General features: G+C 37.9%; 1 pseudogene; it reads right to left on the bottom strand.

Moving 5' to 3' along the window:
- Positions 1 to 337: 337 nt before the first annotated feature.
- LOC116078361 lies at positions 338 to 1063 on the bottom strand (annotated as a pseudogene).
- Positions 1064 to 14004: the final 12941 nt, after the last annotated feature.

Here is a 14004-nt window from a genome sequence, read left to right as displayed (position 1 = left end):
GAAATCCTAAATCATACCAAGGATCAGGACAAAGATTCCCTCCCATAGAGCCTTCCAGGGTTAGCTGAGAATAAACCCTTCAGCACTTATAAGAGCCCTTAAGTGTTTATGGCTTCAGTTTTTCAACATTACATCTTGGAGGACCTCAAATTCTTTCTCAAAGTCTCAAGCACACATAGGAATTTCAATGTTCCCACCCTTAAGTCATTCCTCCATTCCTCTTGGGAACTTCAAAATAAAAGCAGCCAGTCTGCCTGGATCCAGATCCTCTTCTTGAACTTTGCTTGTCTCCAGGGACTGTGACATGACGATCCAGCACCTGCCTCTATGGGCTATGTCACATGATTGCACAGCATGAGTTTTGTTTCTGGGTAGTTTTTTAGAAGGCTTTCGAATGTGTTCCTAGTACTTCTGATTTGGACACCAAGTCATCAAGCTTCTCGCCTTGCTCTAACAAAGACTCCATGGTATTATGCAGAATGATTTTGGTCCAGTTTGGCTTGTGTTTTACTCATGGGATCAGCTTCTTGGGAGTTCTGGTATCTACTAAGGTGACCATTCAGGGCTGTGTACTGGATTGTAGCAGGGAATCCTACTGCTACAGTCTATTGCTATCGACCTGCTTGGAGAATTCATCCAGTCTCTTCTCCAGCAAGGTGAGGGCCATTCTGGAATGGTGTTCGTTGTTCGCAATGATCACACCTGCCAGACTGTCACTCTGGATGTAGACACGGCAAAGATACTCTTGCTCTTTTTGTTTGTTTGTTTGGTTTGGTTTTTCAAGACAGGATTTCTCTGTGTAGCCCTGCTGTCCTGGAACTCACTCTGTAGACCAGGCTGGCCTCAAACTTGGAAATCCAACTGCCTCTTCCTCCCAAGTGCTGGGATTAAAGGCATGAGCCACCATGCCCAGACTGTTCCACAATCAGTTGACTTGTAAATGTCATGAATTCCTGAACACTGGACCTCTGGAAGAAACTGAAGGAAGATACATTGTACACTGTTTTGAGCAGCAAGGCTTTTGGGTTGTCTTTTAGAGGACATTGAAGCTGTACAGCTTCATGATGCCACATCTTCGGGCTGCTGGGTACACCCCAGATCTGCTCATAGGAGCGTGGCTGGCTGCAGTCCCTCAGAACAGCTGCGGCCAGCTCCTGACTGGCTGGACTGGCTTCTGGCTTTTTAATATGTCCCCCCACCCCCACCCCATGGCTACTGTAGTTCATTTATTTGCAAATGTATAGTTGATTGTAGGTTTAACTTATTTCTTGTAACACACACACACACACACACACACACACACACACACACACACACACACACATATATATAATAATTTACAAGCACTTATTTAACATTTACTTGCTTATAACTATGACCCAAACCTTTATTTCTATATGTGTCCATTATCATTTTCTACTCAGCTTGACCCCATTGAATGGAGGAAACTATAACACAGAGTGAGGAAGCTCTTGCTTTCTAGTCGTTCTCCCTAAGTTTAATTTTTGACTGATAGTCAGGACTTCAGTAATAATGCATCTTTTTCCTTTTTACTGTCTCAAGGAGATCAAAGTGGCTAGATGGCAATTTTAACTTTTAATACAGTGTTATAAATACTGCCTCCCCTGTGAGTAACCCTAGATTCCTTTAGGAACTAGGGCCTGAAAAATGAGAGAACCCAAATTTGTAAGGCAATGGTGAAGTTTTTGCTGAATGAGCAGTAGGGGGAACAGAGAGCATAGTCCTCATAACTTCCACCCACTGGATCCTGATGAGTGAATACTGGTGAAGAAAAACAGCAGGAAATATTAGTTGCAGAGAGAAGTATATTTACCACACTTGGGATGAGATCATCCTATTACTGCCAATGTTGCCCTTTAACTAGCATAAGTCTACAAGAGTCTCTTGTATGATTCAGCTAGCCCAGGGTATGCAGGATCTTCCTGACAATTGCTGACAGGGTAGCTTGGGAGAGGGAAGAGGGAGTCAGGCACAGTGGTCAGATAAATCTGACTGACTTCAGAGAGGTTCTTTAATTATACAGGTTTCACAGAACAAAGACAAATGATTATCCAAGTAGTACAGATTATATGTTTGACTTTTTATTACATATCCAGGGTTACAAGTTCAGTCACAATTAGAAAGTACATTTAATTTTGATTGTCATCCCCATAACTCCAATTTAAGGAATCTAAAGAATGTCTCCTCCCAAGCAAACACATTTATTATATGACAGCCTGCTTTTAGGCTGGCAGTATCTGTAATTTTAAAGCATTCCAGACAAACAGAAAATATCTGGATCTGTCTTTTTGTGAATAGCAAATACTAATACCGAACTTCTTTTCCTATATCATTTCATCATCTACACTACAAAGTAGGAAAGATTACTTTAGTCAACCCATCTCATTTACTGAGTTATATTCCTAGAGGGGTATGCCCCGTATGACTCCTATGTCTAAACTATACTTTTAGAGAACTTTAAGCTGGAGAGATGGCTCAGCAGGTAAGAGCACTGACTGCTCTTCTGAAGGTTCTTAGTTCAAATCCCAGCAACCACATGGGGGCTCACAACTATCCGTCATGAGATCTGACCCTCTGCTGGAGTGTCTGAAGACAGCTACAGTGTACTTACATATAATAATAAATAAATATTTTTAAAAATGCTTAAAATATGTTGCTATTTTTCCTGGCCAGTCAGAGTTTATTACCTCTGTTTATTCTGCACCAGTTATACTATTTGAGTTTGGTAAGGGTGAATACCCCAAGAAGATTGCTAGAGTAATAGTCTCGTAAATAAATTTCTAGCTATGTTCTTATCCATGCTGTCTTAGTCAGGGTTTCTATTCCTGCACAAACATCATGATCAAGAAGCAATGTGGGGAGGAAAGGGTTTATTGAGCTTACACTTCCACATTGCTGTTTATCACAAAGGAAGTCAGGACTGGAACTCAAGCAGGTCAGGAAGCAGGAGCTGATGTAGAGGCCACGGAGGGATGTTCCTTACTAGCTTGCTTCTCCTGGCTTGCTCAACCTGCTCTCTTATAGAACCCAAGACTTCCAGCCCAGGGATGGCACCACCCACAAGGAGCCCTAACCCCTTGATCACTAATTGAGGAAATGCCCCACAGCTGGATCTCATGGAGGCACTTCCCCAACTGAAGCTCCCTTCTCTGTGATAACTCCAGCCTGTGTCAAGTTGACACACAAAAATCAGCCAGTACACATGCATAATGATCTCCAGAGCATAAAGAAGGCTTCTGAATAGGTCCAGATAATATCATTTCCCTAAAAGCAGAAGTTTAAGAAAGTTTAAGACTTTTCCTAAAAAAAAACTGAGAAGTAATTTTTTTTTGGGAAAAGACATACAATTAGTCACCATGTAGAAAGTCCGAAGAATGCAAGATGACAAGACCAAAACCTAAAAGTGGAAGAGAGTGAGAGTGATTGGAACTTTCAGCTCAGCTTTGCTGGAGCTGTGCCAATAGCTGTGCTGGCTTCATGACTTTTGCCATTTCCAGTTGATACAGCTGTGCCACCAGGGGACATAGGTGCTCTATGTTAGTTATTTGTCTCATCGCTGTAATAAAAATGCTTTGCAAAAGCAGTTTAAGAAATAAGAGGTTTATTTTATCTTATAGTTCTAGGCTGTCATCCACCATCCATAAAGAAATCTTGGGTGCTGTAGCTTGAGACATCTGGTCACATTGCTTCATCTATCAGGAAGCTGAGAGATGAATGCTGGTGCTCATTCAGCTTTCTCCTTTTTATGCAAGTAGGGAGCCCAGATAATGAATATTGAAGCCCCTACTTAGGGTAGGTCTGCTCACCTCAATGAATCTGTTTAGAAACTTCTTCACAAACACGCCCAGATATTGGTTTCCATGGTGATTCTAAAGCCCACCAAGTTGGCAACCAAGATTAACCATCACAAAACATTAAATCATATGAGTATAAAGCCACTGTGGTAGTTTATTTGTTGAACATGGATTCCATGGTCAGAAGCAAAACTGCGCGGCAATATCATTCTGGTTGATCAGAGCAAGTAAAGAAAATAGAATGATGGATTCTGTAGACATATTGTGACCATGTAATCCATTAAATATAGACAAAATTTTGAGTTAGTTCAGTGACATTGTCAGATGACAGCAAATTAATTTTGGTGTCTACTAGATAAACAGGAAAAGGTAGCAGGGCATCAGGTACCAAGAGATGTATCAAGTTACTCAATCATCTATAATTATAGTTACTATAAAGCTGAATGCATAATACTTTAGAAGGTTTTAAAGATTCACCTCTTTTTTCATGAGTCAGCTAAGTGAAGAGAGTTGAGACATGTTCAACTTCATTATGTACCTTTATGGTACAAATAATATTTGTAACCCTTTAATGATATATTTCATAAAATTAATATTTTGCTAAGTTCTGACAAATCTAGCAAGCAGATTGTATGACACATTCTATGTAAACACACTTCTTGCTTTGTATGTCTGGAAACCAATGTGGGGAGTTCTGGTTTCTGAGTAGACTTGTTAATCTTTCCATTATGGAACAGAGGAGAGAATTACAGGCTTGGATGGAACCTACTGTTTCCATTGGGATAAATCTAAATCAAATACCATAATCACATGTTTTCCATAGGGCAGACTCTGAATGGCAGACTACAATGATATTTAAGTCTCAAAACATTTAGATGCTCCCTCGAATGTTGAGATGTGTCTGTTTCCATCCAAATCACACTGTTTGGTGGTCACTAGACACATTGTTACAGAATTACAGTATTAGCTCTGTCAGAATAGTATGATCTGTCCAATAGTAAACTGGCTCAGGTTGGGCATTGGTAGCGAGCTGCATATCCATTTGACACTACAAATAGACTTATCTCTGACCTAAATATTTCTTTACTTATACATAATAAATCTCTCAATTGTTCTTCTATTTTGCTGTCAGTGGACAACATGATCAAAGTGCTCTATTATGGATTCAACTTTTTATTTATTTATTTTACTGCTTTGGTTCTAAGCCTCATCAAACCGTGCTCTAAAAAAAACAAACAAACTGATACTTCCTTAGACAGAATTGTATAATACTATTTAGGATGTAGAAAAGTACAGAACATAACTCTCAAGAGTCACAGATTTATTTGGGAACTTTAATTACATACCTTTATTTCTCCAGCCCTCATGGCTTTCCTCAAGTGAGACATGTACATCCTTAGGGCTAAGACAAAAGCCTGATATGCTGTCTGTGCTTGAGGTCTTATGAATCATTTCTTCACCAACACAATTGTTTGCTGCATTGAAATTCCTTATTTTCACAAGGCATGACATCCCATGATTTTGATGCATCCTGGCTGGATTTTATACTCATATTTTCATTGGCTCTGATGAATTTTAAGTAGTTGAACAAAAGATGAACTTTTCACCTAGAGCAGTAAGCCTAATGCTATATGTTATGCTTTGAATTTCTAGTAGTTTGACTAATTGGGCAGATGGTATCAGATTCTGAATCCCAGCTGAATTTAATGCCAGTAGTAAAATAGCAACAGTTTCCTACTATTTGTTTTTCTAGTTCCTTCATGGAGGAAGCTATATGAAGTTATGAACAAATGAAGTCTGAGCTCCTCATGACTTTTCCTCAAGCAGGTACTTTAGATGCTTGGTAATCCTGCTAATCACTAGTGATTGGATTCAGCATCCCTTTATCATCTCCCTTGACTTTCAGACCATGATATTCTGTCCATTTAGTTTGTTTTTGTCCAACTTAAATATGCATGTGCTATTTGTGGTTTTCAAAGTTGAGACTCAGACTGATAATTTCTGATATACGGCCCAAGATTTTCAGATATCTGGTTGATATTTTAGCTGAAAAATAATTCTGGTTTGTGGGGCAGTGGGCAGTTCTTACAGCTGGAGTCCAGTAGAGTGGCCACCTCAGAACCCCAGAGACCCACTGAGCAAAGTAAATTTGTTCACAAGGGATGATAGGTGTTCAGTGATAGCTCCTGAAACCAATGACTCAGATTTCAGCCCAAACCCCTCACAGCTGCCCCTGCAGGAGATGTGTGCTCTATCAGGCAGACAATGCCTCAAGCTCCCAGCATTCTAGCTGGAACTTACACACAGTCACCTGACCACAAGCCAGGCATGCCATGCCCCATACAATAAAAGGGGTGGTTTGCCCCCTCCTCACTCTCTTGTTCTCTTGCTCTCTCCTCACTCTCTTACCTCCTCACTCTCTTACTCTTCTCCTCTTACTCTTGCTCTCTGTCTCCTCTCTCTGCTCTTTGTTCTCTTCTCTGCCTTTCTCCCTCTCCCTCTTTTCTCTCTCTCCTTTCTCTCCTTTCCTTCTCTCTACTCAACCAGCATATTCTATCCTTCTCACAATAAAATAACTCATTCATACATTGCCTCCTTTTTAATTAAGGCACTGTGCAGCAAACAGGTCAGCCCCTGGGGAGAGAGACCTGGGCCTCAGCAGCAGGCTCACTGCCTCCAGGGAGAGAGAGAGAGCCTCTGCCAGGCCATCCCCTGCCTTTGGAACAACACTGGTTCTCAAAAATCAATACATTTAGTTGACATGCTCAGTTTTTCTCTGTTTCTCCCACAATGCAATTGATAATATCTTCTCTCATCACTTAGGGTTAAAACTTAGGATTAATCTTGACTCCCTATTTCCATTCTTTCTTTATACAAAGCATTTTCAAGTTTTGTAACTTCTGTAATCTTGATTTGTTGTGATAATGTTGGGCTCATTTACCCCAAAAGACCATCAGGGAGCCAACTCTGATGTAATCACACTAGGGGGTCTTTATTACTGTCTACCCAGAAATAGCAGGACAGGCTTGTGAGGCAGCCCCCAGCCCTCAAACTAGACAAGGTTTTATAGGAAATGGCTAGCAAGCAAAAGGTTTCTAGCCTGGCACACAACTGTTGCCCTTTAACCTAATTGACTGGTACTCAGAGCCAGACAGTAAGCTTAATTTCTGTTTTCTTCCTGATTGGTGGTTGTTAGGAACTGAAGCACCAAAGGCAGGCTTATTAGAGAGAGTAACCTAGAAACTGATCTTGTTTGGGAGGAAGATGGGAACTAGTGCTCGGCGCTGGCTGTTAGTTAGCTTGAGTTTAACTTTAGGTCTGTTTTTTTTAAGATGGAGTCTGAATTCAAGATCTGGCCACTCAATAAGCAACATTCTATGATTATTCTATTGTAGAATATACAGTATTAAACAGATAAGGACAAAGAGGGTGGGGGGTTGAGAGTCTGATCCAGATATGGAGCCCTGACTTTGTTTAAAGTAGTTCCAAGGACTGGATGACATTTCATATACATAATTACATGTTGCAATTAACTCAGGCACATTGCCTTTATGAAATGACCATGTTTTTGTTAAATGACTCTATCTTTGGTTTAACTCTGTCAGTTTTAACCAACTGGACCCATTTAATAGTTTCATCTGAACTACTTCATAGAAGTATTGCAATAACAGTTCAACATTTCTGTTTTTCCCAACCTATCAGCTGTCATTCATTCCTATGTTTGTTTCCATTGTTTTCTCCTTTCTCTATTTTCTTCTTTTCCCCATTTACTTTGTTCTCCTCCCATTTATAGCCACTGTTTGCTATAGCAACCCAGAATCTAATAAATTCTAAACCTTTTCCATTGTCTTCTGCTTTTAAAATCTCTCTCTCTCTCTCTCTCTCTGTGTGTGTGTGTGTGTGTGTGTGGGAATGTTTATATGTGTATGTACATAGAGGTATAAAATTACATAGTGAGATAAAAGAGAGGAGATCATTTTCTATCTTACATGAAGTTTTAAAGAACATTGTTTAAATGCATAAATACTACTTTCTAATAATAGGAAGCTAAAATAGACTTATGTCAGACTATTTTGCAGTCATTTTCAGCATGTATGGTTCTGTGAGCACAATATTATCATACTGGGCCATTCTTGTTTCAATACTTACATTCTTACAGTGAAGGAATAAGTGACTCACTGGGAATAATAAAGATGAGCAATTCTAGACTCGTTGCCTTTCTTTGGGGTCTGTTTTCCCCCTCCTGCAATCTATTATCATAAGTTACCAGGATGATTCTCAAAGTTTTAGAAAAAATTAAGTTTTTCACTATTATAGCTTATAGAGGTAGTATGAGAGCTTTTTGCAAAATAGCCTGAAGCAAAATACCCCAGGTACTCTCCAGAGAGTTTTGCTCCCACTTTTCTGCGAAGACATGCTTATTGTGTTCTTTATCTTACCAAATAGTCCCTGTGTCGTGTGCCATTCGTCAAACTCTGGCCAATTTTCCCACATTGCTTCTCTTGAATAAATACATATAATACTTAGTTTGTCACAACTTGTATTTTCCTTCTTTATCTCAACTGTTATAGTGTAAAAATATGATCCCCCATTGTTCAGAAATGTTCCATATCTTCTTCAGAAAGAATGGTAGAAGAAAATGAGAGACAAATGATGAAGTTATAACATTATTTACAAAACACTTGAGAAATGCATTTTGTATATTTATAGCTAAATAAAATTGAGATATATAGCTTGGAGAGTATACTTAGTAGTATATTGAACTAAAATACATCATTAAATTCTATTAAAAATATTTGCAAGCTCATTAACAGACATAAGCAGAGTTTAAGTTAATTTTAAATGTTTATAAATATGCGTCAAATTAACAAATTATATTTATATATTTTGATAAACTTAGAGATTATAGTAATAACCACTGATTTGAGTGGAAATTAAATAAACATTTCTAGAGAATATCTTCTATGCATATACAAGAGTGATGGAAACTAGATTACAGTCCTCACAGATTATAAAATATATTGAAACTCAGGGTTATTGGCACTTCTGAATATTGAGGATATATTATCCAATAATTTATATAGTTGTCTATTTGTGGAACTTATACAGGGTAGATTAAAGTAGAACAAACAGAGAAGGGATAAGGGAGAATCTGAGCATATGGCTTGTAATGGAAAAGTGAAATGTAAACAATCAGCTTCTCTTATTTAGGATCATTAAATAGTTGCTATATTGAGAATGTCAAATAAGTGCAGTTAAAATGGAGGGCATCAGGCAGGTGAGAAAGAAAGTGATACTATCTACAGGTTTGTTTATGCAAATCCTAAGGACTGAGGACTTACTTTATAGCCAGTAGACACCTACAGAAAGTATTTCCCATTGGTAGGTAACACAAGATAAGTTTTCTACATTCTTAAAATATTCACTATTCATTCTTCTCTAAAAGAATGAATAAGAAGACAAATATATGTGTTAGGGAAGACATTGCTCAGATAAGAGAACTGTGGAAGATAATACAGGACAAGCCAGTGCTTGATATGCAGAAGGTTCATAAGAGGAGATATATTCTCTTTGCTTGTTTGACAGTTCTTTAGGATTGTCACCTTATGACATTGGTACTTGAGTTGTTAGCTCAAGTGACTTTCGTGGGAACTCAGACTCTAAGTGCTGTGGCAAAGATATCAGTTTCTCTGGTTCTTCCTAAAAGTGATTTTTTTAAATGTCCAAGAGTCTTGAAGGTACAAATGAAATTTACAGGCTTTTAAATATAATACAATTATGCTTAAAAGATCATCAAAGGCAATGTCTTCTGTTCATAAATTTCAAGCTATGTTTGAAAAGTTTATTTGATTAAGGTGTTGGGAGTGCAATGGAAAAACAGAAAGTGATCTTATTTCAATCTAGCCAAAGTTCTTATGGTGCTTATGTGATGCACCTACCCACCAATTAAATGTTTAAGTAAATGCATGACATAAATACAAAGATATTAGATCATACTATAGGTCTAAAGTTTTGGGATGAGAATGAAGGAGACTATTTAACAAGGTAATCAGGGAAGAACTTTATGACAAAGTGACAGTTTAGAAAGATATGAAGGTGCAAGCACATCATGATATGGGAAAATATCATTTCAGGGAGACAGGAAGAGCACAAAAGTTAGAGGATTATCAAGGATAAAGGGACTGGGATGAACAGTGTTTTGTAGTTAAAGATAAGAGAGATGGTCAGTGTGGGTGGTGCTGAGTTTATGAATTGACAGTTACCTAAAAAAAAGAAAAACAGGTTTAAATTTGAGTTTAAAGAGTAGATTTTTTTCTGAGAGAAGATGTGAGTAGTGACGATATTTGCTAAAAAAGCCCACTTTAAAACAAACAAATATACAAACGAAGCAAAACAAACAAAAACCAAATCAAACCACCACTACCACCACTACCACCACCACCATCAAAAACAACAATAAACTATTGGTAACACTTCAGAGTCAAAATCAAAATCAATATGTGATAAGTGAGATGCAAAACTGGAACCTAAGCAGAGATATTGGTGACTACATTAGTGGGGACTTCAGAACTTGGAGTACCAGTCATATAAACCTATGAAATCAATTACTTCTAGCAAACAGATTTTGCTGACCTTAGCAGTAACTGATGATCTGGAGCTCTTTATCTCCCTCAATTGAAGCTAATCACATGGTAAACAACTACAGATGAATAGTATATTTAGGACTTACTAAGGTTTAGATGTGAGAGCAGCATTGAAGATGTATCTATCATTTAAGTTTGGGATCCCCACAGTCACTTTTGTAATACACTTTAGCCAGTCCTGGATTTCTGTACTAGTCTCCATCTTTTGCAAAAAGAAATTTATTTGGTGAAAGGTGAGATCTACACTTAACAGCGAATATAAGAATAAATATTTAGAACAGAGATAGACATTATTTTGGTTTAGCAAAATGGCAGCCAGTTTTTACTCTCAGGTCTATGACCTCTCTTGCTAGAGGTATTTGGTTAGGTTTACTGTGACAGGCATAAATCCCTTGCCATGGTGTACGCTTTAAGTTCAGCTAGGTAAGTATTGGTTGCTCCTTATATAAAAGTGCTGCTGTTCTACCATTAGGTACATCTTGCTGGTCCAATCATTGCTATGGTTCATAGGCTTCACAGCTATGTAAAATTACAGATTGTTTCTTTCCCTTGACAACTTACATAGCACCTTCCAATACTCTGAGAACAAAGAGCATGCTTCTTGGTCAGATCCAGATTGATTCCTCTAATTCCTGTCCCTTAAGTGCATTGTGTCTTTTGCAATAATGTCTTGCACTCAAGCTCTGGAAAGCACCTAAAAGCAATGCCAATAGCCTATATGGGTTTGGGAAACTCTGGTATTCATTAACTAATACCCCTAAATCAATAGATACAGATAGACAATGGTTACTAAGCAACATACAGTTGATTATCCTCAGGAGCAAGCTCCTGGATAGGCTGTCCAATCCCAAGTACATTGAAGCAAGGCTAAACAGATGAAGTAGGCTATTTATTCATGTGTGTACATATATGTGCACTTGTTTACACACATACACACACATAGGCTTCATATTTTTTTAAAAAAATCATTAGAGACCTAGTCTATATGAAAGAAGATGGCACAAATGATGGTTTTACAAATTTACATTTGGGCAACTTCAAGTCCTGACATGAAAACTGAGAAATACCCAATTAGGAAGAAGAAACATGAGGGGGAAAAAGTGGATTTGCCAAGCAATGTAATAGAACTGCTTAAAACTATAATTAACTTGCAGTGCCAAACATTACCAAGATAATATTGGTAATGAAGAGAATAAAATGATGACCAAGTATTGCTAGGTGCCCTGGGGATGCTGAAGGTTCAACTGATGATATGAGCCCACCTGGATTTTATGGGGTGATAGCAATAGAAGTCAGACACAGAAGTGGACTAATAAAAAAGGAGATAGCATCTCCTCTGTGGTAGCCCATAATGTTCTAAGTAGTGTACATGAGGTCTGAGTAATAGGAGAGTAGCTAGGAAGACTGTAAGGCATTATTGGATAAACTTGAGCTTGAGAGGAATTATAATTTGTTTGTGCCATAATGATTTTAGCCAACAGATTGAGAGGCAATTATAAGGCAGTTGAGAAGAAAATTCATGTTGGCAGAGTGTGGACAGGGAAAGTCTTGTCAGATAAATTCATGTTAATACAACTAGTAATATGAATCTATAAACACACACACACACACACACACACACACACACATACACACACACACACACACACACACACACACACACACACCATGCAATGCAAGAATTCCACTAACTTCTGTATGCAATACACCACAGTTGTTCAGTGCTGACATTATTATTCCTTCCAATTTATATGTGAAAAAAAATGGTTTCAATGACTTGACTGTACTTACCCTAATAAGTGCTACAACTTAAAACCGGGAATGCCCTGGTTGTTCATTTAATTATTCTACTGTAATCAGATGTGGTGATGTGTTTCTTAAGACTCAATACTGTTCAGGAACCTTATTAGCATACCAGTATCTTGATAATAGTTTAGCAACTTTGATTTGGTCAATACTAATTACAGAGCTGTAGGGTGCCTGGACTCTCAACCTTGAGCCCAGCATGTCACAGAAACTGTCCTGAAGACAGCTTCTTTAAGCATGTACCATACAGTGATATTTGGCCATTCTGGCATGTTTCCCATAATTACTTGATTTAATTAAAGCAATTCTATCCATCTGTATTGAATCCAAGGGTTTGCTAGTTGGTCAGCATATGTCTATGAGCAAGATGAAAATTTTGTCCTCAAATGCTCAAAGCACTGGGTGGAATTCTTGATAGACCTTGCCTCCTGTAGAGAAACCTTATCCATAGAATTGAACAGCCTTCCACATCATTTTGCTTGCACAAATATATGGCAAAGTCTTGGAGTTGGGTAGCAAAGAGATGAGTCAGAAAAGTAATGAGTTTTGTATTTTAGTTTTTATCTTGTTTTGCTTTTTTTGTTTAAAGAAAGGGGTGAATTTTTTTTTTTTACTCATTTAAAAATCGTGTTCATGAAGGTATAGAATGTGAGCTCACATTAAGGACGAAAATTGGGCACATAGAAAATATGATAACTTCAGGCCAAGGGTGGATACTGAATGTCCCCCTATTTGTTGTGAAGTTCTGGCCAAAGAAAGAGAAAGAATTCATCTACAAACACAGAACAGATGGTGTTTAATTGGATAGAAATGGAATAATTATGTTAATAAGTCCTTTTTATAGTCAGAGATGGCTTTTAATTCTTTTTATGGGTCTGAAATTAAAATATGTGCACATTATTTGGACCTTGAATTCATCCATTTTCTTTCCTGGGCCAAACACGCCTCATACAGCAGAGACTTGACTCATGAAGATCAGGTCAGTGGTAGTCTTCCTTTGCTGCCGCTCATGTGTGCCCACCTGGCTGTTGGGCAGATGTTCTCCTGTAGGGTACAAAGATCTCTCAACATTAAGTTTTAATTGCATTTCCATAATTGTTGTTTAAATGTTTGAAATTCATTTCTAGGAGCTGATTATTCTATGCTAATCAGTGCTCAATTTAAATCAGAAAAAAAGTCCAATAAACAACCACCACAACAAGAGAAACAGAATTCTCTATGTATTTATAGTCAGTGACTAAAATTGTTAGTACTCTAAATCATGACCATGGATGAATAATCTCTTGATGTCTAATGCAGGACCAACACAGACTCCCCGTAATCACACAGCTTTACTCTGATTTGTTTTGGACTCGGTTTGATTTGAGAAGACACTGGAGCTCTGTCAATAAGCAACCGACTACAATTTCTTTGACGGGAATTTAGGCTATGCTTTGAAGACTCGGCTTCTCTTCTGTGTAAGAGGCTGAAGAAGAATACTCAAGAACCTTTCCCCATGGCAAAATACAGGAGCCCACTACTCAGAAACTCTAATTCTTGAGTAAGAATAGAGAGTGAAAGAAAGAAATTCTCTACTTTTTGAAAAAATGTGACTAATCAGAGCACAGACAAATCAGCCCGATGAAGTGAAGTATGTTTGGGGTTTGGCACCAAATGGTTTGTTTCTGGTGTGGATTTTTCAAGAGAATGAATTTTTTTTTTTTTTTTTTTTTTTTTTTTTTTTTTTTTTTTTTTTTTTT

The sequence above is a fragment of the Mastomys coucha genome, unplaced genomic scaffold (assembly GCF_008632895.1).
Source record: "Mastomys coucha isolate ucsf_1 unplaced genomic scaffold, UCSF_Mcou_1 pScaffold5, whole genome shotgun sequence".
Taxonomy (NCBI): Eukaryota; Metazoa; Chordata; class Mammalia; order Rodentia; family Muridae; genus Mastomys; species Mastomys coucha.
Note: the sequence above shows the minus strand (reverse complement) of the source record. Positions and strands in the feature narration are given on the sequence as shown.